Source organism: Ursus americanus, chromosome X (assembly GCF_024610735.1).
Source record: "Ursus americanus isolate L20-20 chromosome X, mUrsAme1.1.p, whole genome shotgun sequence".
Lineage (NCBI taxonomy): Eukaryota > Metazoa > Chordata > Mammalia > Carnivora > Ursidae > Ursus > Ursus americanus.
The window spans coordinates 96616874-96640675 of NC_142164.1; the positions used below are offsets into that span (position 1 = coordinate 96616874).

The 23802-nt window shown below is 39.5% G+C and overlaps 1 protein-coding gene and 1 pseudogene across 11 annotated transcripts in view; one reads left to right on the forward strand and one right to left on the reverse strand.

Moving 5' to 3' along the window:
• The window catches only part of DMD (dystrophin), a 2097152-nt gene that overhangs the window by 1647023 nt on the left and 426327 nt on the right, over positions 1–23802 (forward strand). The gene's annotated exons all lie outside the window — the stretch shown is intronic.
• On the reverse strand, positions 6387–16378 carry LOC123796899 (protein lin-28 homolog A-like; annotated as a pseudogene).

Sequence of the window (23802 nt, forward strand, 5' to 3'; positions counted from 1 at the left end):
GAAATACACCACATGAGACATACTATTGAGTTAACAAGACCATGCAGAAATGTTTATTATGAACCCATAGTATTTTCAGTATTGCACTGAACAGAGATCATTGTCCTTACACAAGTTAAAATCAGAATCAAATCACCTGCAAAATAACTCACTCCTAAACTTTAAGCTTCTTGAATGTTTCTTTTTTAATTCCAGAATAGTGAACATACAGTGTTATATTAATCTCACTGAAAGGCAGCCTACTGAATGGGAGAAGATATTTGCAAATGACCTATCTGATAAAGGATTAGTATCCAAAATATATAAAGAACTCATACAACTCAACACACCAAAATCAAATAATCCAATTAAAAATAGGCAGAAGACATGGACAGATATTTCTCCAAAGAAGACATGCAATAGACACGTGAATAGATACTCAACATCACTGATCATCAGGGAGATGCAAATCCAGACTACAACGAGTTATCACCTCACACCTGTTAGAATGGCTAACATCAACAATGTAAGAAAGAACAAGTGTTGGAGAGGATGTGGAGAAAAAGGAACCCATGTGCACTGTTGGTGGGAATGTAAACTGCTGCAGCCACAGTAACAGTGTGGAAAACAGTATGGAGGTTCCTCAAAATATGAAAAATAGAACTACCCTATGATCAAGTAATTGCACTACTGGGTATTCCCCCCCCCCAAAAAAATACAGAAACACTAATTCAGGAGGATACATGCACCCCTGTTTTTATAGCAGCATTATTTACAATAGCCAAATTATGGAAGCAACCCCAGTGTCTGTCCATTGATGAATGGATAAAGCTGACACATATGATTTTATGCATATGTATATAGTATATATATGTACATATATAATGGAATATCACCATTTGCAATGACATGGATGGAGCTAGAGAGTATTATGCTAAGCGAAATAAGTCAGTCAGAGAAAGACAAATATCCTATGATTTCACTCATGTGGAATTTAAGAAAACAAAAAAGAGGGCTTCTTGAATATTTCGGTTATTTTTTAAATACCTCTCTCATTTCACAGTGTCAAAGCAATGTATACACAATCATAGTTTATTGAATGGAATCAAACAAAACTAAAATAGGTTTTCACCAGAGTTAAAGTAGGTTTGGAGTTTAAATATCTTATATCTAAATAATTCCTTTTCTTTCCTTCTTAAGCAATATTCAGCCCTTCAAAAAATATTTATTGAGTATCTAATATGTAGTTAATACTGTGCCAGGTGCTATGAAGGATGCCAAGGAAATAGAATGAACTTCTAATTCTTCAGAGTTCCAATTAAATAACCTAAAGTTAAATCAATTTGGGAAGGGAACATTATGCCTTTGAGACGCTAGGTTTCTCTTCATTAGAAAGTATTAAACATTTCAAGTAACTAAACAGATTAAGGAGAATTCAAGGATGCACCTCACTAGTAAATTTGGATTAGACTGGCAAATTTAAGACCTTAAATGGAACTTTTTAATAATTAGAGAAAATTATAATTACAACATTTGTAGAATCTGTGTTTATCTCTCAACTTTCTTAATCCTTTTCTAAGTATATCTGATGACCGGCTTTTATAACTCAAGAAAATATTTCTATATATTCTGCAAATCTCTTCTTTTAAAAAGCTCTTGAACTTCATATTTTGTTGAAAGTCAAAAGCCTCCATGAAAATGAGACCAAAGTCAGTTAAAGACTATAGCAATAAAAATCACATGTGATTTTCTGTCTTGCGTAACATCTGTTTTTGACACTCCTTTCATGCTGAACTTTGTATGAATTTATTGTAAAAAGCTTTATTGACAGTTAGATCCTATTTTTAAGAGGATTTCTTTTTTCCCCTGAGTGATAATAGTTGTCTTTTCTTAGAGTTCACTAGTTGGAGATACTTCGTAGCTACATTTCACACTAGGGAAGGTGTAATTTCTGAGCACCTGCATATGATTCCTAGTTCCTGAGGTGTAATTTGCTTAATAGTAGTACTATGCAGTGACATTGGTGCAAAGACATTTTCCTTAATCCACTATATTATTTTCAGTTTCATTCGGCAGTGTTAAAGAAACTCATGAAATGTTTTCATAAGTTGTTTTTCCTGTTTAACTGAGAGGGTTTAGGATCACTCTTCAGTTAAGCATTGCGCTCTTCAAAGCAATCAATTGAGAACCGACTACTGAGTAGCTCTACCAAAGGAGTTTAATATTAAAGGACATATATACACATTTGAATAGGCCAGTATCTCTCATTTCACTTTACTGATTTGTATGCAACAACCCCTTGTATAGTACTTATGACTGTCAATATGTAAATATCATCTCATCTCCTCTTGGGAAGTTCTACCTCCACATTTATTAGAGTCCCTCTTAGTCCTTGAAAGGAAAGTTAAATCCAAAAGAACAATGAAAGTTGGTCGAAAGAATGAGAAAACATGAGCACAATGTATCCTCTCTGACTGAACCAAAACTCTTCTGATTTGTTATGTGGCATTGATAGATCATACTTCATGACACTACCAAACATCAGAAATAAAATGGTCATACGGAGGTACTGGGAATACTAATAATAGCAGTATTCCTGAAAGGCCTTTTCTATTTGTCTTCACCTTTGTGCATTCCACTACTCCTCGAGGCCTATCTCAGATTCCTCTTCTGTAGAACAGTCTACGTGGATTTTAAGCCAATGTTGATTCCTCTTGTTTTTGAATTCCTCCTGAACAGTTAAATTAGAAAGCCAGGAATTGGAAAACCAGAAGAGTGTTTTAACCAAGAAGCAGCGAGGGGAGAGTTTCAGCAAAAGGCCAATCTAAAGTAGCCCACTACTGTGGACTCCGTAACGATCGTAGTTGGTGATTAAATCTTGTCTTTCCTACTGATTGTAAACTCCAGGGCATAGACACATATCCCCTAAGGTGCCTACCTGGATTCACAGCATGCATGCAGTTGGTATTTGTTAATTTATCAATTAACTGAATCTTACACACTATTGAAACTTTCAAGTTTTAAATAGAAGTATTCCTCTCCACCCCTCAATGTCATCCCTGTTATTATTTTTCATGGCACCCAGGTAATCTCTTTTATAGCATTTTCTACTAACTGGAATTATTTTATTTATATATTTGTTTCCATGATTATTGTCTACCACCTTCGCTAGACTGTAAGCGCCACAAAGGCAGAACCATACGTCCCCAGTGTCTAGCATAGTGCCTAAGATATAGTAGGATCTCAGTATTTGCTGAATGAATGAATGACCTACTTAAAGATAGTATTTTTTTATGAACTTCATTTTTCTCGAAGTTGTTTTACATCTACTTTCTCCAAAACAAGAGGGAGAGAGAGGTCTTTCAGGCAAAGGGCTAGAGATTATACATCTTCTTTGTTCTTTCCACAGTGCTCTGTATCCGTGTTTCTCTTAGCATATATAAGAATCACCTAGAGAGCTTGCTAACATGGGGATTACTCGGTCCCATCTGCAGAGATGGTGATCATTTGGTCCCTGGCGGTGACTCTCCTGCTGATCCGTGCAGCACACTTTGAGTAGGACCGTTCTAGGCTGTTAGATGTATGGACACACGCTCAGTGGAGGGATGTGTGCTGACCCACTTGCGAAGTAATAAACATTTTTACTGAGTCATAGATCTTTGAAACTTGTAAGGACCTTTGGTATCATCTAGTCTACTGATGGCAGATATCTGATCCATACCCTGTAGTGCTTATCCCCAGTTAGCCCATGGCCTCAGAGTCCTCGGGCTCTCATAGTCACCACTCCAGGTGAAACCCCTCTCTTCTTGACCTAGTCCCATCCTACCCATTAAAGATGAAAAAACCAAAGGTTTCAGAGAGTCTGAGTCTCTTGACAAAGATCCTACAACTCAGGTCTTCTCAATTCTTGTTCAGCTTTTAGCATCAGGATGGAAATTTCTAAAGATAAGAGTCTCATGCTCTACTGACTGAGCTAGCCAGGCACCTAGAAATTTCCAAAGATAGACTGAAGTGGCTTCTATCAAATTTGAATGTTCATAATATGCAGTACAGAGAATTTCATTCCAACAAAATGAACTTTCCATATGCCTTATTCATCATTCCTTGAAATTTTTTCTGAGTAGGTAGGTCTATACCAGTAAAAGCTAAATTACATCCAAGCCTTCTTCATATAAATCTAGAGTAGCTTACTAAAATACATCGCAAAGTTTTTGTTGTTTCTTAGGTGGTTATAATTATGTATGCTTCATTTTAGTAATGCATCTTTTCCACTTCATCAGTATTATGTTATGTTAGCAGTAAGTACAAAATAATTGAGAACAAACTATGACAAATTGAACTAAGCAAAACAAGAAGAAGAAGAAAGCAAATACACTTGTGATCTGAGTTTTTTCCAGTCCTTGAAACTTTGAGAATATCTGTCTTTATTAACTTTTGCTTTTTGCTGATGGTTCCTCTCATTTTATTATAGCTCATAGCATTGTAAATTAATTTAACATGAAAGATAAAAATGTTGCTCTTGAAATGTTTCTCATTAAATTATGGAAACATATTATAATAAATAAAGGAAAGGAATACCTCTAGTACCAGCTTCTGTTTGCTCAATTACTGCAGTTCCAAAAGTGAATTATTACACAGTTAACTCAGAGGCAATATTATTGCCATTATGTTATAAAATAGATGAGTTGCAATCTTCAAAAAAAAAGGTACAGCATAGGTCCTTTGAAAGTGAAATACCTTTTTTTTCTTGTGCTTCATTTAAATGCATACTGACCCCAGTTTTTTGGAGTTCTGGCTAATGATGGGCCCAAGTTTCTATTAAGAACTGTAAAGTAAATTTCAGCCAATTACCTCATTCAGGAGAGTCATTAAATGGAGGTACCTCTGAAATTTTGGGAGGCATGTACTGCCAATTAGCTGAAATACAACTCAATGTCCTCTCGATGGTTACAATCTTTCTAGTGTACTTTTTAATTGATGACAACCTCTGCAGAGAAGGTGAGAAATTACTACTTAGTGGTACTTGTTAGGACGGGATCACACATGAGGAAGACGTCTTGTTCATCTGTATCCCTCACAGAGAATGGTACTTAAATCATCCAAAGCATGCAGGGAGGAAAGAGTAAATAAACATTATTTACATGAGCCAGAGCAATTGCTCGAAAGTAAAAAAAAAAAAAAAAAAAAAAGAAGAAGAAGAAGAAGAAAAGAAAGAAAAAGAAAAAGAAAAAAAAAATGGGAGCAACTTGAGGCCCTTCAACTAGATAGGCTTTTTTTTTCCCCATATGGAATTCAATGCATTCATGTTTTAAAATCCTACAGAAAAAGCTTATATGAGCATACATCTAAATATTCTAGGTGAGCTTTTAACAAGACAAATATTTGAATAATTTATCTCCCCTAATACGTAAACCATGAAAGGACACAATCACCTACATATGCAAGGCTCTAGAGAATGCCCTGGAGAATACGGCAATTGATCCAAGCCAGATCCTACCTTGGGGATTATTTATATGATACGGTACAAATAAATAATTCCAGTGCAATGGGGAAATGACACATCCCACCAAAGAAGAGCTGATGAGAGTATTGTAAAAATTTGTAGTTTGGAGAATGTATCAGAAATCCATTGGAAGATTTTCAGATTACATAAAATGCCCAGTTAATAAACTGTGAAAACTATCATAGGATTTAAAGGAATGATCCATTTTCAAAATCTTTTTTATTCTATCTTATAAAACACATTAAGTATCCAAACAGTAGTTTCCAATGATTCAGAAACAGTTACAGGCTATTGCCTCATATCAGAATAATTTACATATGTAGTCATGAAACCTGTATTATAGACACACAGAAGACTTGATGGTCTTCTGAGTCAGAAGTCAAAAGGGCCGTCTCCAAACTGTTGAAGCTGCGTCAAAGGACTCTTAAAAGGAGGGGCACTTTCACCCTCCAGGAGACATCTGGCAATGTCTGGAAGTGCTTTTATTTTTTTTTTTTAAGATTTTACTTGTCTATTTGAGAGAGTGAGAGAGCAGGAGCAGAGGAGCAGAGGGAGAGGGAAAGGGAGAAGGAGACTCCCCACTGAGCGCAGAGCCCTACAAGGGACTCGCTGAGATGGCGACCTGACCTGAGCCAAAGTCAGAGGCTTAACCAACTGAGCCACCCACGTGCCCTGGAAGCACTTTTAATTGTCACAGTTGAAGTATAGCAGGTAGGGGCCAGGTATGTTGCCAGATAGCCTACAGTGCACAGGATAGCCCTCCACAGCAAAGAATCACCCAATCCAAAATGTCATTAATACTGCAGTTGGAAAACACCTGGCCTAATGTAGTGTTTACTCAGCTTTTCTGAACTTCTGCCCCCTTCCATAGTAATCACAAATGCCCAAGAAATTAAAAAATCATTTAGTCATTTTTGCATGCTGTAAGATAACAAAGTGATTTTAATTAGTATAATTTTTATATGATAAAACATTGATAACATAAATATTGTTTAATTATTCAGACCCTCATAGCTTATATTAGCGTATTATTTAAGATTTCATAACATTCATTTACTGAACTTTATAAGAGTATTCATTATATAAAGACAAATGTTTTCCTTTTTTCATTTTAACAATGATTCTTTAATAGGAAAATGTATAAATTAATAATATATTTTAAATTACATGCTGGGTTTGGTGACAAAATATACACGAAAATGTAGACTGAAATTTAACTGTTATATAAGGTCAGAGAAAGTACTTCTACTTTTATGACTGGATATTTGGAGTTCTTACCTCCACCCCACCCCCCTAAAATTTAGCTAATTCGATTTTTGTTTGTTTCTAAACCATGAGCTAACAGAGGCTCAAGTTGACATTTTCAAGCATATCTTGGAAAAATACATTTTGAGCAACAGTTGAGCACCATTTCATTCTGAGATTTTTTTTTTTACAAAACCAGAATATTTATATTACAAAAAAAAAGAGTTAAAATGCACAAGATACATCATTCGCGCACAGCTAGTGCTGTTGGCATCCTGGAGAAAGTGGGGCCCAACGTGCACTTATCCAAGGGAGCAAATCAATAAAAATCTATCTGCCCAGAGTGGGGTGGGAATAAGCTTGGGAGCAGCAGGTCTGTAGCTCTTCCCCCAACAATCCCTGCGACTGCTGTCACAACCCATTGCTCGGGACAGTTCTCAGCACCCTATCCCAAGAGTGGGTAATGAGACAAGATGTGGAAAAACCCTGACTTGCCCCTTAGAGACTCCCTCCCCCAGAATGTAGTGGTTTGTGGGTGGGGCCCATCAATCTGGTCTCAGGCTTAGTCTTTACATTCTGGCACGGGAACAATTATTATTACATATCCTTCCTTGAAAAGAAAACAACTTTCCTATCCAGGCCACTTTGAAAAGCTGGAGTGCTGGGGGCAGAGATTCAGATGAAGCACAGCAGGGAGGGATTGTTCCCAGAACCCCTGTGAGTAATTTGGATAGAGCATGGTTGGAGTTCATTGGCCTCACCCCTCCCCCCTCCCCTGCCGAGAGGGAAAAGGGGGTGATGCTGCGGACCCTGGCCTGGGATACAGGGCAGAGCCATCTGCCCCCTACCCATCCTCTCCCCACTTTCCCCACTGCTCTGGCAGAAGTGACCCTTCTTGGGCTGGGGTGGCAGCTTGGCCTCCGTGGCGTGGTGGTCTCGATCTCCATGGTTGTAGCTCCTGTCCCCCTTTGACTGCGCTTCTGCCTGTCCTTCCCATTGAGCCCTCTCTCACCACCAGTACAGAACACCCCAGCTGGGCTGGTGACCCAGATAGATTCTAGCCCCTTAGCCGACTTCTTAGAAGTGAACTCCACTGCCTCACCCTCTTTCAGGCTCTGGAAGCCCTGCAGGTGCAGCTTGCTCTGGTGCACAAGACCTCCGGGGGGCGGGGCAAGCGTGACCCCAGCGCAGGCGGTCACGGACAGGAAGCTGAAGCCCATGTGCGTTTTGAAGCACTTACAGATGCCAGCCCCACGCAGCAGCTGCAGCTCCCCTGCCGCCAGGACTGCGGCGTCCCCGTGCCTCCTCTGGTTCCTTGGCGCAGCCACCTGCAAACTGCTGCTTTGACACAGAGCCCGTGGTCTTTGGCTGAGCCCGTGGCCCCGGGCCCCAGGTCTGGTGACTGCTAGCCCCAGAGAAGTCCAGAGGCAAAAGGGTGGCTCGGAGAAGATGCTCCCTCTTCCCCAGCACCCCTTCTGAGATTTTTATTTACCTGATGGGTTGCGGTGGCTGGGCATCAGAATTCTTAAAAGCTGCTCGGGTAACTCTAACGTGCAGCCAATTTCGAGAACCTCTGCATGTGTGTCGTGTTCCACTCGGAGGACTGTAGATAGAGGGTTCACATTCCTGTCCAGCTGTTTACCAGCGATCTTTCTGACTCTGGACAAATGACTTAGACCATACGCCACAATTTCGTCATCTGTAAAAGGGGGCAGTAAAAATTTCTTTTGGATCATGTATATATGTCATTTACAAATCAGTTCCCTCTGAAGATCATCTTGAGGAAAATGTGCAGAATTATTACTATTTATAGTTTTTTCAGGAACTTTTTGTATTTCGATGTCAGTGTTACTGACGGCTCCTGTTGTTACCCAATGATCCAAATATGGATATAGGTTATAAGGATTAAAAACAATTTAAGACAATTACAACAGTCAAAATTCGTGGTAGCTAACAGTGTTGAGTAATTAAAGCAACTGAGGAACTGAGTCATGTGCACACCTCTTTGATCCTTCCCGCCATGTATTTGGCATTGTCATTTCATTACATATAATTAAATTACATGTACATGCACACACACACAGTTTTTCCAGAATACCTTCACTAATATGAACACCAAGAACATTTTTTGTGAACCCCTGGGAAATTTCATGAAAATCAGTTTGGAAAGATTCTGCTCAAAACCGTTAGAGATGTAATCACAGATAGATTTAGCCAGCAAATAGTGATGAGGAGAATATAATAAAACTCCAGCTGGACATGTACAAATGAGTCTAAACCATTATAATTACACAATCAGAGCCAAAAAAAAAGAGCTTTGGGCAATCCTTTCAAGAAACTCAATCAAAATGATTGCATTTATAAGGCAAATATTTATTTTGGTGGTTAGAAGATCTCTTATGAATCCATCACCTCTTTGTGTGTGTGGTATTTTTCAAAGTGAATCTTTACTTATAAATTATATCTAAAAATTGCTCTATTATTATATTATAGAGAAATGGCAGTCACCAAATTCTTCATTGGGATACTTCTAAGATCCATTTATTCATTTTTAAACTAGACTTATTGTCAAATGCACCGTCCCTAATGTTTGGCAGTATTAATACCACTTCACTGAGTAACCTGGAATGGACAGTACACAGTAGGTGTCTACTGTATGCCAGGTAAAGGACTAGTCATTGAGAATTCAGAGATGAATAAGACTTGGGTTGACGTCAGTCGTCTTGTCAGGAAATTCACATGCGAGTTGGGGAAGGAGAAGGGAAATGGAGTAAGAGAAGTATCTCCAAAGCATATGCTTTAGCAGAATATGAAGTGGATAACTGCCCAGTGGGATCCAGTAAGGCTTCTTAGAGGAGGGGACATCTGAGTCGAGTTTTAAAGTCGAGTGGAAATTCACTCATTGAGATAAACTCAAGAGGAATTACTTTAGTAGAACTTGCTATATAGGCCCAGAAATAAATGGTGTGCAAAATCAGTACCATCTGTGAATTTATTCAATCTACTTTGCTCTCACCTTCAGAAAAATAAAATTCAGAAATATAATAAGAAATTTGAATCTATTTTGCTATCTCTTAAAATGAGTTAATTTGAGGAGAAAATTGAATATAATAGAAGAGAATCTCCCCTCAGGGAAAATACTGTTTATTGTTTGCTTGCATCTAATTATTTTCTGTCAAAAATATATTATGTATAAACTTGATGATTAAAAAAATCAGATTTCTATATTGGTGATGCCATTTATTTTATAGTATATTAATCACAAAATGCTTATCTTGGTGACTTTCACAAACTTAAATGAATAAAGTACAAAAATAATTTCTATCACATTACACTGTCATAGATTTATTAAACTAACCCAAAATAGTACTCAGGGAAATAGAGACCCTTGATTCCAAACACCTCCACCACAGGCTTTGTCTCTGATTATCATCAAGTCAGAGAAAATTATCTAATCAATTGTTGACTTACAAAATGAAAACTAGACTATCCAGGGCACATCCTTGTTCTCTTCATTTTTGTAGAGAAGTTCTGGCCAGTAGAAATGTAATGTGACTTAAAATCTTCTAGGAGCTATACTAAGAAAAGTAAACATGAAGAGGTGAACTTAATTGTAATAATGTTTTATGTAATCTATACCTACAAGATTATCATTTTAACATGTGATCATTATAAAAGTTATTAATGAAATATATTTTTCCAATATGTCTTACTCTTACCACACATCTCCGTTCAGACCAGGCATGTTTCAAGTGCTCAATAGCCGTATGTGGCCAGTGATTACCATATTAGAAAGAACAGTTCTAGAGATTTTCATTAATCCAAAAGGAAAAGGACTTCCAGACGTTCACTGATAAGTCATTCTTCACTGCTAGACATGGGAGCATTTCCAAATGTAGTTTACAGATTTTAGATATTCTATCTTACCATCTCTGAGGGCTTCAGTTTTAATGCCATACTATTCTTAAAGGATGTCAGACATTGTTTGTTATGGAATACTCTGGAAGAGCAATGAGAAGTCTGTGGTGCACATAATGCAAAGTGCAGGTCACTTTCCAAGCCTGTTGTAGAAGCGCAAAGACCATAGTCATTCATCACTCGTGAGAATACTGTCTCGAGTGTGTCTTTGTTTGGGTATCGGCAATATTGCGAGAACTTCATGATAAGAAAACAGTCTTTAAGAACAAGATTAAGAACAAGATACCAGACTAAAATTGATAACTGAAATGAAAACCTTTTTTTAAATGGCAACCTGGTTTAGTCTATCCATGGGGGTGCTTGAGGGAAACGCTAGGCGGAAAATATATGTCACATCAGTTAGGTTACTGAAAGTTAATTGACTCTTAGTGACTTACCCAGAAATGCCCTTGTGGCTAGAGTCCTTCTTGATTTTCAGGTAAACCTATCTATCTAACTTTGCAAGGCCACTGGGACCTTTTTTGCACTGGAAGACTCATTTGCAGCCATTCAAAGTAAAATTGAAGTATCAACTCTTTGGAAAATAGCTACTAATGAGCAATCAGAAACCTGACCTCGGAATGACTTGTGAATTGTGAATCAGCAAAATAAACTCGATTGTTCATTTGCTAAGTATGTATCAATTATCAGGTGCCTTCCAATTTATAAGTAATTTTTTTCCCAAAAGTTAGTTTATAATTCAGATGTTTGGGATTTGGAATAAATTTACCATGGGGGAAATATTATAAATTATAATTAATTTCCTAAGCTATCTAATTTAATTTTTAATATGCCTACATGCATTACTTGTCATTTATAATAATTCTTTCCCCAAGTGTTCACTTCCCACTAGAGTAATGAAAGTGGAATATTATACATGGTACATGGTTGGATACTTTTACAAATTTTAATAATTAAGTATTTATTTAATGTATTTTAGCAAAATGTAGCTAGTACCATAAAGAGTTGATTTTAAGATATCATTGCTCAGAGTGAGACAACAAAATTGGATCAATACAAGTCTACTTAGAGAAAAACATCAGGTAAATAAGTGGACAAACATGCCTTTCATGCTAAAGGTAATTTGTGAAACTGATTACAGTTGGCTTGGGGAAAATGCCTTCAGACTTTCAGTTAAGAATGCCAGGAACTGGGGCGCCTGGGTGGCACAGCGGTTAAGCGACTGCCTTCGGCTCAGGGCGTGATCCCGGCTTTATGGGATCGAGCCCCACATGAGGCTCCTCCGCTGGGAGCCTGCTTCTTCCTCTCCCACTCCCCCTGCTTGTGTTCCCTCTCTCGCTGGCTGTCTCTCTCTCTCTCTGTCAAATAAATAAATAAAATCTTTAAAAAAAAAAAAAAGAATGCCAGGAACTTATTTCCATCCGTCATGCCTCTTCTCATCTGCGGTTCCTTCCTCCTCTAACTCCTACCCACTTTCCTTTTCTGATTTTAACAAGGATAGCATCTCCAGAAAGGATGGAAGATGGCAGGAAGTGGGATGAGATGGGACCGGAAATGGTAAAATAGCTCAGCCTTGAGGGATTAGGGAAGTCTTCCCCTGATATCGAAAAGATGAGTTTAAGGGCACCTGGGTGGCTCTGTCGGTTAAGTGTCTGCCTTCGGCTCAGGTCCTGATCTTGGGGTCCTGGGATCAAACCCTGAATCAGGCTCCCTGCTCGGTGGGGAGTCTCGGTCTCCCTCTCCCTCTGCTCCTCTCTCCCACCCTCCCCACTCGTGCCCTCTGCTCTCTCTCTCTCAAATAAATAAATAAAATCTTTAAAAAAGGATGAGTTTCTCAGGTTGGGAGGAAGGAGTTATAAGGAGCGTGCTAAGTTGGGCAGCATGCCGGGCACACTCTGAAGTCATAGGAAAGTGACTTTGAGACGATTGCTCCTTGATAAAACTGGAGTTCAGATGGGGAGAGATGAAGCTGGAAAGTGAGCCAGTGTCAGGAAGGGTTTTTTAGTTTTTCCTTGGGTAGCAGTGGTCAGCCACTTAAGCTAGTTTGTTTGTTTGTTAAGCAGAGGAGTAGCTTCATATAAAAGGAAAATTGGATTGAAGTGGGAGGGGCAAGAACTCTGAAACAAAAGTATCCTTCACAAGAGTATTGCTGAAAGCTAGATGGGACGCAGTGATACAAGTGCTACAGAAATGTGAATTGGTTCCAAGATTTGGTTGTTTTTGTTGTTGTTGTTGTTGTTGTTTGAAGCTAGACTTTGCCATGTTATGTAATGGATTAATGTGAAGGGTTAAGGGGAAGGAAGAAGCCAAGGTTTCTGGTTGAACAGCCGGAGGCATTCACTGTAGTGGGTAACCCAAGGTTTAGAGTACGTTAGGAGGGGCAGAGTGTTTTAGTTGTACCCGGGATTTAATTTATAGAGGTGACCGAGTGATGGCATAGACAAGTCATTGCCATGAAAGAAGGTTTATTACTCACAGTTCCCAGGAGCAGGGGACAGGCAACACTTTACAGGGCTCTAAGGGAAAGTACTGGGATCATTCAGGAGGCAGAAGGAGCAAAAGAGAAAGCATCATTTCTCCTTTATTGTGGTTTCCCTGGGAAGGAATGGATGGGGCAGGTAGATAAGTTTGGGCAAGTTTAGAATTGGATAGTTTGAATGATTTCAGCAGACTCTGGGCTATAGGTTGTGTCATTGTCCTTCAATACCTGGCCCTGGAAGCACTGGGTTGGCCTGTGAGAGTTAAACAAAGAAGGTGGTTAGATATATGGGCTTTGGATTGGTTGGTTTGCAAATGAAAGGCACGTTCACAAGGGACTCATTTGCTATCTCTTGGAATCAGTTCCTCTTGGGAGGGGAGGGGTGGTCTCTCCCTGGCCCGTAAGACCCCCAGGATGTCAAAGCATGACAAAATAGAGAAAATAAAAAGCATGATTAATATCCAGGGTAGGTATTGTATATGTCTTAGGACAGTGGCTCTCAACATTAGCTCCGTTGGAATCACTTCGGGGGCTTGTTAACATGGAGATGACAGGACCTCCCCCCTTGAGTTCCTGATTCTGGAGGTCTGGGGCAGGCACAGAGAATTTGCAGTTTTAAAAAGTTCTCCTGTGCTGCTGCTGTTGCTGGTAAGGGACCAACTTTAAGAACACTGATTTAGGGGGCACCTGGGTAGCTCAGTCGGGTTAAGCATCCGACTCTTGATTTCAGCTCAGGTTATGATCTCTGGGACATGGGATTGTGGAATCAGATCCAGCCCTGCATTGGGCTCTGCACTGGGCATGGAGCCTGCTTGAGATTCTCTTTCTCCCTCTTCCCCCTCCCCCCACCCCCACTCACTCTCACTGTCTCTCTCTCTCAAAAAAAAAAAAAAACAAAACACTGATTTAGGATGTGTACAGTTTGGGGAATTTCCAAAAGGAGGATAAATTCAGGGAATGTTCCTGGGAAATTGGCTATGTGGCTTGGAACTTCAGCATAGACTATTAGGCTAGAAATAAAGATTTGGGAGATCATCTGTATCAAAACAATAATTGAAATTTTGGGAATAGCTGTGGGGCAGGGCTGTGTCTATGTACAAAGAAAAGTAAAAAAGCCTAAAGCCCAAGCTTCACTGACCCTTTCGAATAGAGGAGGGAGATGAACCCACAAAGGAGTCCCAGGAGCTGAGGAGGCCAAGGAGAGAAGACATTCACAGCCAACGTGAGACATTCTTCCGAATGATTGGACTGGCTTTGCCAGCATGCATTAACTGCTCCATAATTAATTATAGTAATAAATACATGCTTCAATAAACAACAAAAGTAATGCAACTGATTTTTTAAATAAAAAGTCTTGTGTGTCAATTAGAATTCTAAATAGTTGGCTTAGGAGGCTGTGGAATTATTTCTGGGATGTTGTTACCATTCCAGCCATCTTGGTACTCCTTTTTCAGGGGCTTTTCAGTGCCGTGCTTTATTCTTTTTTAATGCTTTCAGTGCTAGCAAATTTCCTATTTTGAGGATGAATTTGATTTTTTGCATCAGTCTTAAAAGCCTCTTATGGTGGGACGCCAGTCTGGCTCAGTCAGTAGAGCATGCAATTCTTGATCTCAGGGTTGCAAGTTCAAGCCCCATGTTGAGTGTCAAGATGACTTAAAAATAAAAATCTTTTTAAAACAAGATTTAAATTTAAACCTTTTTTGGTTTATAAAATAAATAAATGACAGACCTAGATGCAATCAATTCTTTAAAAAATTAGATACCTACTAGAATTTCTTATGTTGTTGAAAACTCTGTAAAGGCACTTTCAAAGGTGGAGTTTAGTTCTTAAACTGTAACATTACTCACTACACTGAAGGACAGCATTCCTTTGAATGAATACATTCTTGGTCAATTTGTTTTCAGTGTCTCTTCACCTGCTAGTCCTCTCAGATAGATGTGTATACAGATCTCAGAATGCCTCTGAGAGGTGTCTTCACTCAAACTTTCTCGATTCTGAGATTCCTGGTACATGGGCACTCTGTGGTGACAACCTAGTCAGCCTATCTCTGGAGCAGCTCTGAATCCTATCTAGAAGATTCCTCCCCCCCCCCCAACTCCTCTGCTATCAAGAAGGCAGACAAGAATCATCAGGGGAAGATTTTCAGAGGGGAACATTTTCATCTAAGACATTTTCTCTCAAGTCAGAAATGAGTTACTAAATGCAAGGTGTTCCCTTCTCATTACAAGAAGCCTTTCATATTAATATAAGTGCGTTTGGCAGTTGTGTCAGAGATAAACCACCGCCACCAGCTAGCACATAGAAAGAAGAGTTCTGAGAGTTGGCAGATACATAGCTTCTCAAAATATACTTTTTTGGCCATGATGTGCTATTTCAGGTTCCCTTCATTTTCAATCGTGTTTTTACTTTATGTCCTGCTGTATATGTATTTTATCTAATCCGTGTCCTGAGATTTCTCTGGCTCTTGAATTTGACCTTTTCTGATGCCCAGCATACCTGATTTTGTTTATTCTCCAAGCGTAGTGTTCTAGATATAATCAGTTATAGGCCATGAATTCGTTATTTTAAGTGAAACTTGAACATACATCACAACTACTTGAGGACTCATTAAATCACAGATTGAAGGGTCCCAGCACGAGAGTTTCAGATTCAGTTAGGGCTGGGGTAGGGACTGATCATTCGTATTTTTATCATATTCCCGGGGAATGCTGTTGTTGCTGGTCAAGGACCACACTCAGTGAACCACTAATTAAAATATTATTTAAAAAATTTAGTCCAGCAAATTCTCGTACATAATGGGGCCTAAAGAGTTATTTTGGGTTAATTTGGTCAGTAGTTTTTCGTAGGCTAAATTAGCAGCAGCAAAACACAGGTTCAATTTATGTTCGTGGCAGTCATAAGGGATACTTTGGAAAAAAGGCAAGATTGGCTTTGGAGGTAGGGGTGAGTAGGGAGGAAGAAATTTTTTAAAAAGGCTAAATATTAAGTTGTTGTTTGTGTGAAGAATGAGAGAAATGGAGTCATTAGAAATTTCTTAGACTGGCTCAACAAGGCAGGTCTACCACAGTCACAAAGGAAAGACATACAAATTCCTAACGTGGAGTGATTTCCGCAGAACGCACACAGGAGACCAGGGATTCATGGCCTCCCCTTCAGACACAGTCTCCTCTTCACTCCTGCTACTTCTGTGTGAGGTCTGCACTCTCCCTGTCCTTCGCGTGGCTGACAGGTTCCCGCCCTCTAGAGTTGACATTCTCATTGGGAAGGCAGCCGATTACTTTGTGATTCATGCTCATTTTTTTTTTTACAAAATCCCTCTGGCTGCTGTGGGAGTAGTAGGATATAGAAAGGATGGGAGTATAACTCTGTTCTAAATGCCATCTCCTCTGAGCTTTGTCCCTTCAGAATTCCCTTACACCCTAACTTTGAAGTCACCTTCCTGCTGATTCTTTATTGTCAGTTTACCCTTTATTGCCCTTCCTCTTAGTTAACATACACACTTCTCAACCTCAACACCACCCAGCTCCCACCCCCTTCCAGTGTCACCTCTCCTCCTTCCATTTTGTGGCTGATGTTTGTGAAACAGTGGCATGGCTGGCTAAGTCCCCTTCTTTACCCATAATTCCCTTTCAACCCATGTTACCTGGTTATCACTCCTACCTGCCAGGCAACCTGCTCTCACTAAGAAAATCACTGTCCTCCCCCTTGCCAAATCGCCTGACTCAACTTCTCTGTGTAATTCTTTCCTTCTTGGGTTCCTTGACATCCTCTTACCCAGGTTTTCAAATCTGACCTATCTGCCTCTTTTGCAGTCTCTCTCACAGATGATTCATGCTCTGCCTCTTCTGTAGGTGTGGATGCTCCCCAGACCCCATCCTCAGCCCTTCTTTGCTTTCTATCTCCCACTCTCTTCAGGATCACATCTTCATTGGAAGTGCCATTTAGTACCTAGAAGCAGATGAGTCCCAAATCATTATCTGCTTCCTGCATCTCTCTCGGGGGCCATTCCATATTTATGTCTGCAACTCCCCAACGAACCTCTCTGTTCAGGGCACAGGACTGATACCCACTGATAAGCACAGGTAGGATATACCGGCTAGTGTTTGTTCTGGTTGGTCAGGGTTTGCTATAGCAGACATTAAATATTTTGAGACTTATTCCTGTCCACAGTCATTTCAAAATTAGCATGTCCCAAACTGAAATTCCTAGCAGATGTGGACATTCACTTCTATTCCCTGTTTCAGAAAATGACACCATCATTCACCAATTTTCTAAGCCAGAAGCCTCTGGGTCCAGCCTGATCTCTTTTGTATACACTTATACTTGGGCATGAGATATTGCTGATTCTATGTCCTAAAGTCTCTCTTGGTACACTTTTCTCTGGGAATATCCCTTATTTTGGGATTTTATCACTGTGGAATCAAACACTGTGGATTCAAATCTTGTAGCCTTCAGCAAATTTCTTAATTTCTTCTAGTCTCGCTTTCCTCCTAAAATTTCTGTGTTGGCTAGCCGAAAGGAGTAAATGAGATTATTCACTTGTCTATTTTTGCTTTTGTTGCCTGTGCTTTTGGTGTCATATCCATGAAATCAGTGCCAAGCACCAACATCGTGAAGCTTTTCCCCTGTTTCCTTCTAGGAGTTTTATAGTTTCAAATCTTAAATTTAAATTGTTAATCATTTTGAGTTGATTTTTAAAAAAATTTTAGAGAGAGAGCTGGAGCAGAGGGAGAGAGAGAAAATCTTGAGCAGACTCCCCACTGAGCACAGAGTCTGACATGGGGCTCAATTCCAGGACCCTGAAATCAGGACCTGAGCTGAAAGCAAGAGTCAAACACTTAACCAACTAAGCCACCCAGATGCCCCCATCTTGAGTCAATGTTTGTGTATAGTGTTAGATAAGGATCCAGTTTCATTCTTTTGCATGTGGATATCCAGTTTTCCTAGGACCATTTATTGAAGTCACCATCCTTTCCCCATTGTAGATGCTGGGTACTCTTGCGGTAGATCAGTATGGATTTATTTCTGGGCTCTTTCTTCTATTCCATTGGTCTATATATATTTATGCTAGTACCATACCATGTTTTAATTACTGTAGCTTTATAATATATTTTGATATATATATATATATATATATATTATATCAAGTGAGATGCCTCTACCTTTAGTTACCTTTTTCAAGATTTTTCTGACTCTTGAGGGTCTTTTCTGATTCTATGTGAATTTTGGAATTTTTTTTTCAATTTCTGTACAAAATGCCATTGGGATTTTGACAGGGAGAGCACTGAATCTATAGGTTGCTTTGGGTAGTCTGAACATCTTAACAATATTAAGTCTTCCTATCCATGAACATAGATGTCTTTCTATTTTTTTTTTTGGTATATTCTCTAATTTCTGTCATTTGTGTTTTATAGTTTGCAGTGTATAAGTCTTTCACTTCCCTACATAAATTTATGCCTAAGTGTTTTATTCTTTTTGATGATACTGTAGATGGAATTGGGTTTTTTTTTTTTCAAATTTCCTTATCAGGTAGTCTGTTATTAGTGTAAAGAAACACAATTTATTTTTGTGTATTGATTTTGTATCCTGCAGCTTTACTGAGATTACCATACAGAGAGAGTCAGGTATGTAAAATGCAACCAAGAAAGAGTAGGTGCTATGATTGTTGTCCACAATGTTATTGCTATTAGTTTCACCCAGAAAACTGTAGTAGCCCCTAAACTGGTCTGCCTGCATTTAGTTTCATTTCCTCAGCTAGAGTCATCTTCTAACACAAAGATTGATCCTGTCACCTCCATACCTGTGCTTAAAACTCTTCAGTACCTTTAAGATAAAACTTGTACATCCTTGGAGTAGCATTCAAGGTCATTCATGATATAGTTTCTCCATGACCCCATTTCTCTGAATCCCTCTGAGGGAGATATATAGCAAAAAATTCAAGGCTACCTGGACATTACTCACCTTCTGTCCCCATACTGCTCTCTGCTGGGAAGACTTTTCACTTAACCTCACCTCCTCAGCCCAACTAATTTTTTTTTTTTTTGAGAAAGAGAGAGAGAGAGAGCACATGCCCATTAGCTGGGGGGGTGGGGCAGAGAGAGAAGGAGAGAGAGACTCTTAAGTAGGCTCCATGCTGAACACACAGCTGAAAGCAGGGCTCGATCTCATGACCCTGAGATCATGACCTCAGCCAAAATCAAGAGTTAGATGATGAACCGACTGAGCCACCCAGGCGCCCTAGCCCAACTAGTTTTTATATATTCTTCAAAGTAATCTCAAATTGTAGAATAGACTTCTGGTACACAGGACATCTCATATCTCTCAGTCATTAAGTCAAACAAGATGAGCATACCTCAAAAAGCTGCTGTTCAGTTATTTCAAAGTTAAATGGCTAATAATCATTTTTCCAGAAAAGGAAAAGGCAACAAAATGGTGGCACCGATATAAAAATACATAAGGATATAATATTTTCAATTATGGATTTTTTCCCTAGCATTTAAAAAATGTTTAATCAGGGGCGCCTGGGTGGCACAGCGGTTAAGCGACTGCCTTCGGCTCAGGGCGTGATCCCGGCATTAAGGGATCGAGCCCCACTTCAGGCTCCTCTGCTATGAGCTTGCTTCTTCCTCTCCCACTCCCCCTGCTTGTGTTCCCTCTCTCGCTGGCTGTCTCTATCTCTGTCAAATAAATAAATAAAATCTTTAAAAAAAATGTTTAATCATACATCAAAGCTGACTTTTACAGTGAGCATTTGTATACTCACCACCCATATTTTGCCATTAACATTTTACTGTTTTTGCTTTATAACGTATCCATGCAACTATCATCCCTCTTTATCAGATTAGTTTTTATATTCTGATAACCTTACACTTAAACATTAAATCGTCTTTTTAAAAAAATAACATAGCTGTTTCTATATTGGTAAAGCAAAATAAACTTGTTAAAACAATATAAATTGACTGCTTTCAAACTCAGTCCATTGAAATATCCATTAAAAAGCAAACCAGAGAATATAAAACATGTTTTTTTAATACTCCACTATACCTGATTAGACGCAGACCATTAGGAAGAATTGTTTTAATTAATGGGTCTGTGTTTGCCAAGATACAAAAAGCCTGAAGTTTTCTATTCCAGTGAAATATTTCGTGAGGACTGTTTTTTCTCCATCTTTATAAAATTTAACTTTGACCTTTATTTTGTTAATGCACCATGGGTTAAGCTATACTATGACATGTGCTAAATAGATCTGGCAGTTTGGAAATTGGATTTTTTTTTGTTCCTTTTACATTAAATCCCCGTAACACTTTATTGATTAATTTGTATCATTACCATTTTAAAGAAAACTCTCGGACTGGCAGGTGTGAATTAAAAAGAAACAAATCAACGTGGTAAGCCCACCTCCAAGCCAATCAACATGGAGTCAGTGTGCCCTTCTAAATTAGTAGGGCATAGCTTTCTACAAAGTCACAGCATGACTTTATATCTTCAGTAGTATTGCTAAAATAATGGAGAATACAGTATCTTTCATATGAAATGTTTCTTTTCTGTAAGTTTCCATGACACTTAGTACACTGCAACGACCACATTATTCCGTTCCAGAATTAGTAGCACACCATTGTGAAAGGTTCAATTTGCAGTGTGGTTACTCATTCAACAACATTCTTGAGGGTTTAAGATGTGCAAAGAATTCCATTAAGTAGTGTACAGGCAGAAGTTCTCAAATGCAGATGATCTGTGAAGATTTCTTCAATCAGCACAGAAATGAGAAAAATAAAGAGTGAAAGAGAGAGTGGGAGAGGGAGTAGACCGAAAAATGATATAAGCTTGTCACCTGCCTTTCTTGGGAAAGCCTGCCCTTTGTTCCGAGAGCATGTTCTTATGATTTTTAGTTGTTAAAATGCCCTTTCAATTACAATACACTGGTGACAGTATATGGCGAGCTTTGTGTTGTTTTAGTAGTTATCCAGCCAAAATTATAATTTGAAGTCTGTGTCAATTATCATTTGCCACAACGATGCTGTGAAACAGGCCACCTCAAAACTCAACAGCTTAAAACAATAAGTGTTTCTTTAGTTTACTAGCTTGTGGCTTGATTTATTTATTTGTTTTTATTATGTTCAGTTAGCCAACATATAGTACATCATTAGTTTCTGATGTAGTGTTCAACAATTCATTAGTTGTGTATAACACCCAGTGCTCATCACCACATGTACCCTCCCTAATACCTATCACCTGGCTACCCCGTCCACCTCCCTTCTATAAACATCAGTTTGTTTCTTGGAGTCCAGAGTCTCTCATAGTTTGTCCCCCCCTCTGATTTCTTCCCATTCAGTTTTCCCTCCCTTCCCCTATGGTCCTCCGTGGTATTCCTTATGTTCCACATATGGGTGAAACCATATAATTGTCTTTCTCTGATTGACTTATTTCACTTAGCACAATCCCCTCCAGTTCCATCCACGTCAGTGCAAATGGTGGGTATTCATCCTTTCTGGTGGCTGAGTAATATTCCATTGTATATATGAACCACATCTTTATCCACTCATCTTTTGAAGGGCATCTCAGCTCCTTCCAGTTCGGCTATTGTGGACATTGCTGCTATGAACATTGGGGTGCATGTGCCCCTTCTTTTCACTATATCTGTATCTTTGATATAAATACCTGATAGTGGGGCGCCTGGGTGGCACAGTTGTTAAGCGTCTGCCTTCAGCTCAGGGTGTGATCCCGGCGTTCTGGGATCGAGCCCCAAGTCAGGCTCTTCCTCTGGGAGCCTGCTTCTTCCTCTCCCACTCCCCCTGCTTGTGTTCCCTCTCTTGCTGGCTGTCTCTCTCTCTGTCGAATTAATAAATAAAATCTTAAAAATAAACAAATACATACATACATACATACCTAATAGTGCAATTGCTTGGTCGTGGGGTAGCTCTACTTTTACTTTTGAGGAACCTCCATACTGTTTTCCAGAGTGGCTGTACCAGCTTGGGTTCCCATTAACAGTGTAAGAGGGTTCCCCTTTCTTGTGGCTTGATTTAAATTGGGCAATTTTTTCTGCTCTGGCCCAGGCTAGTTTGCCCATCTGGAGAGTGCCTAGGAACACGTGTCTGAGGATAGCTGGATCACCTCAGCTCTGCCGCTCATATCTTTCTCATTCTTCTTTCAGCAGGTGAGCCCAGGCATGTCCTTTTGGCAAAGGCAAAGGTGGAAGAGCAGGAATGGAAATATAGAGACAACTTTTTCAAGCCTCTGTTTCCATCAAGCCTGCTAATATTTACTGGCCAAAGCAAATTTTACTTTACCGCCCAGTGTGGTAGGCAGAAAAATGGCCTCCCCCAAATGTTCCCATGTCCAAAACCCCAGAATTTGTTGATATGTTATGGTACATGGTGAGGGGGAATTAAAGTTGCTGAAGAAATTAACATTGTCAATCAAGTGCCCCTGAGATGGGGAAATTATCCTGGATTACGTGGACGGGCACAAGAGAATCACAGGGTCCTTATAAGCAAAAGAGGGAAGAGGAGAGTGGGAGTCAGTGAGAGAGAGAGATATGAAGACGCCACACTGCTGGCTTAGAAGAAGGCAAAAGGAACCCCTAGCCAAGCAATGTGGGTGGCCTCTACTCACTGGAAAAGGCAAGAAAACAGATTCTCCTGCAGCTTCTCCAGAAGAAATACAGTCCTACCAACACTTGGATTTTAGTCCATGAGACCCATTTCAGATTTCTGACTTCCAGGGCTGTAAGATCATAAATCTGTCTTGTCCTAAGCCACTAAGTTTGTGGTAATTTGTTACAGCAGTAACAGGAAAATAATATACCCTCCATTGTCCAATATTTTCCATAACATCTATTATTTTTTTAAGTGTTTTTCTTAAAATTGGGTGTCTTTGTTTTTTGCTTTTAGCTTTAAGTAATAATACCTGTAACATTATAGTTTGATGTGCTAGTGTGGGTTTTTTAAATAATCCATCCACATGAAAATAAATGTTAAAATTTAAACTGTTCCTCTGTGTAACACTGCCAGTCAGCTCCCTACCTATAGCGTTAGGCAAACCACATTTTGGGAAATGTGGGTCCAGGTGATCTAAGGGAGCAAGAGACTGCAAAAAATGAGAATTTTCAAGAGAAGGAGACATTGGGCCATTGGGTAGAATTTGGGGCAGACAAAGGTGGAAGAGAAAGGCAAATGTTCCAACAGAGTTCTAGCCCACTATTTGCATTTGTATAGAGTAATGTGAAGCTGGTTCATCTTGGCAGGTCTGGATGCTGGTGGATTTATTGTTCTTTCCACTGGCAGAAATGTTCACCAGGACTCTTGCCTGTCTTCTGGCTTAAGCTTAGATTTATCCTACTTCTTAGAAACATCTTCTCCCAAAGTCCCAGCTCTCCCCCAGCTGAGATATACACTCACTCCTTTCTATAAAGAAAGCCCAGGGGTACCTGGGTGGCTCAGTCAGTTAAGCATCTGCCTTCGGCTCAGGTCATGATCCCAGGGTCCTGAGATCAGGCCCTGTGTTGGGCTCCCTGCTCAGCAGGGAATCTGTTTCTCCCTCTCCCTCTGCCCCTCCACCCACGTGTGTGTGCTCTGTCTCAACTAAATAAATAAACCCTTTAAAAAATTAAAAAAAAAAGAAAGCCCAACTTTTCTGCAGCACCCCCCGGTCATTTTGATATCATAGTAAGCAAGG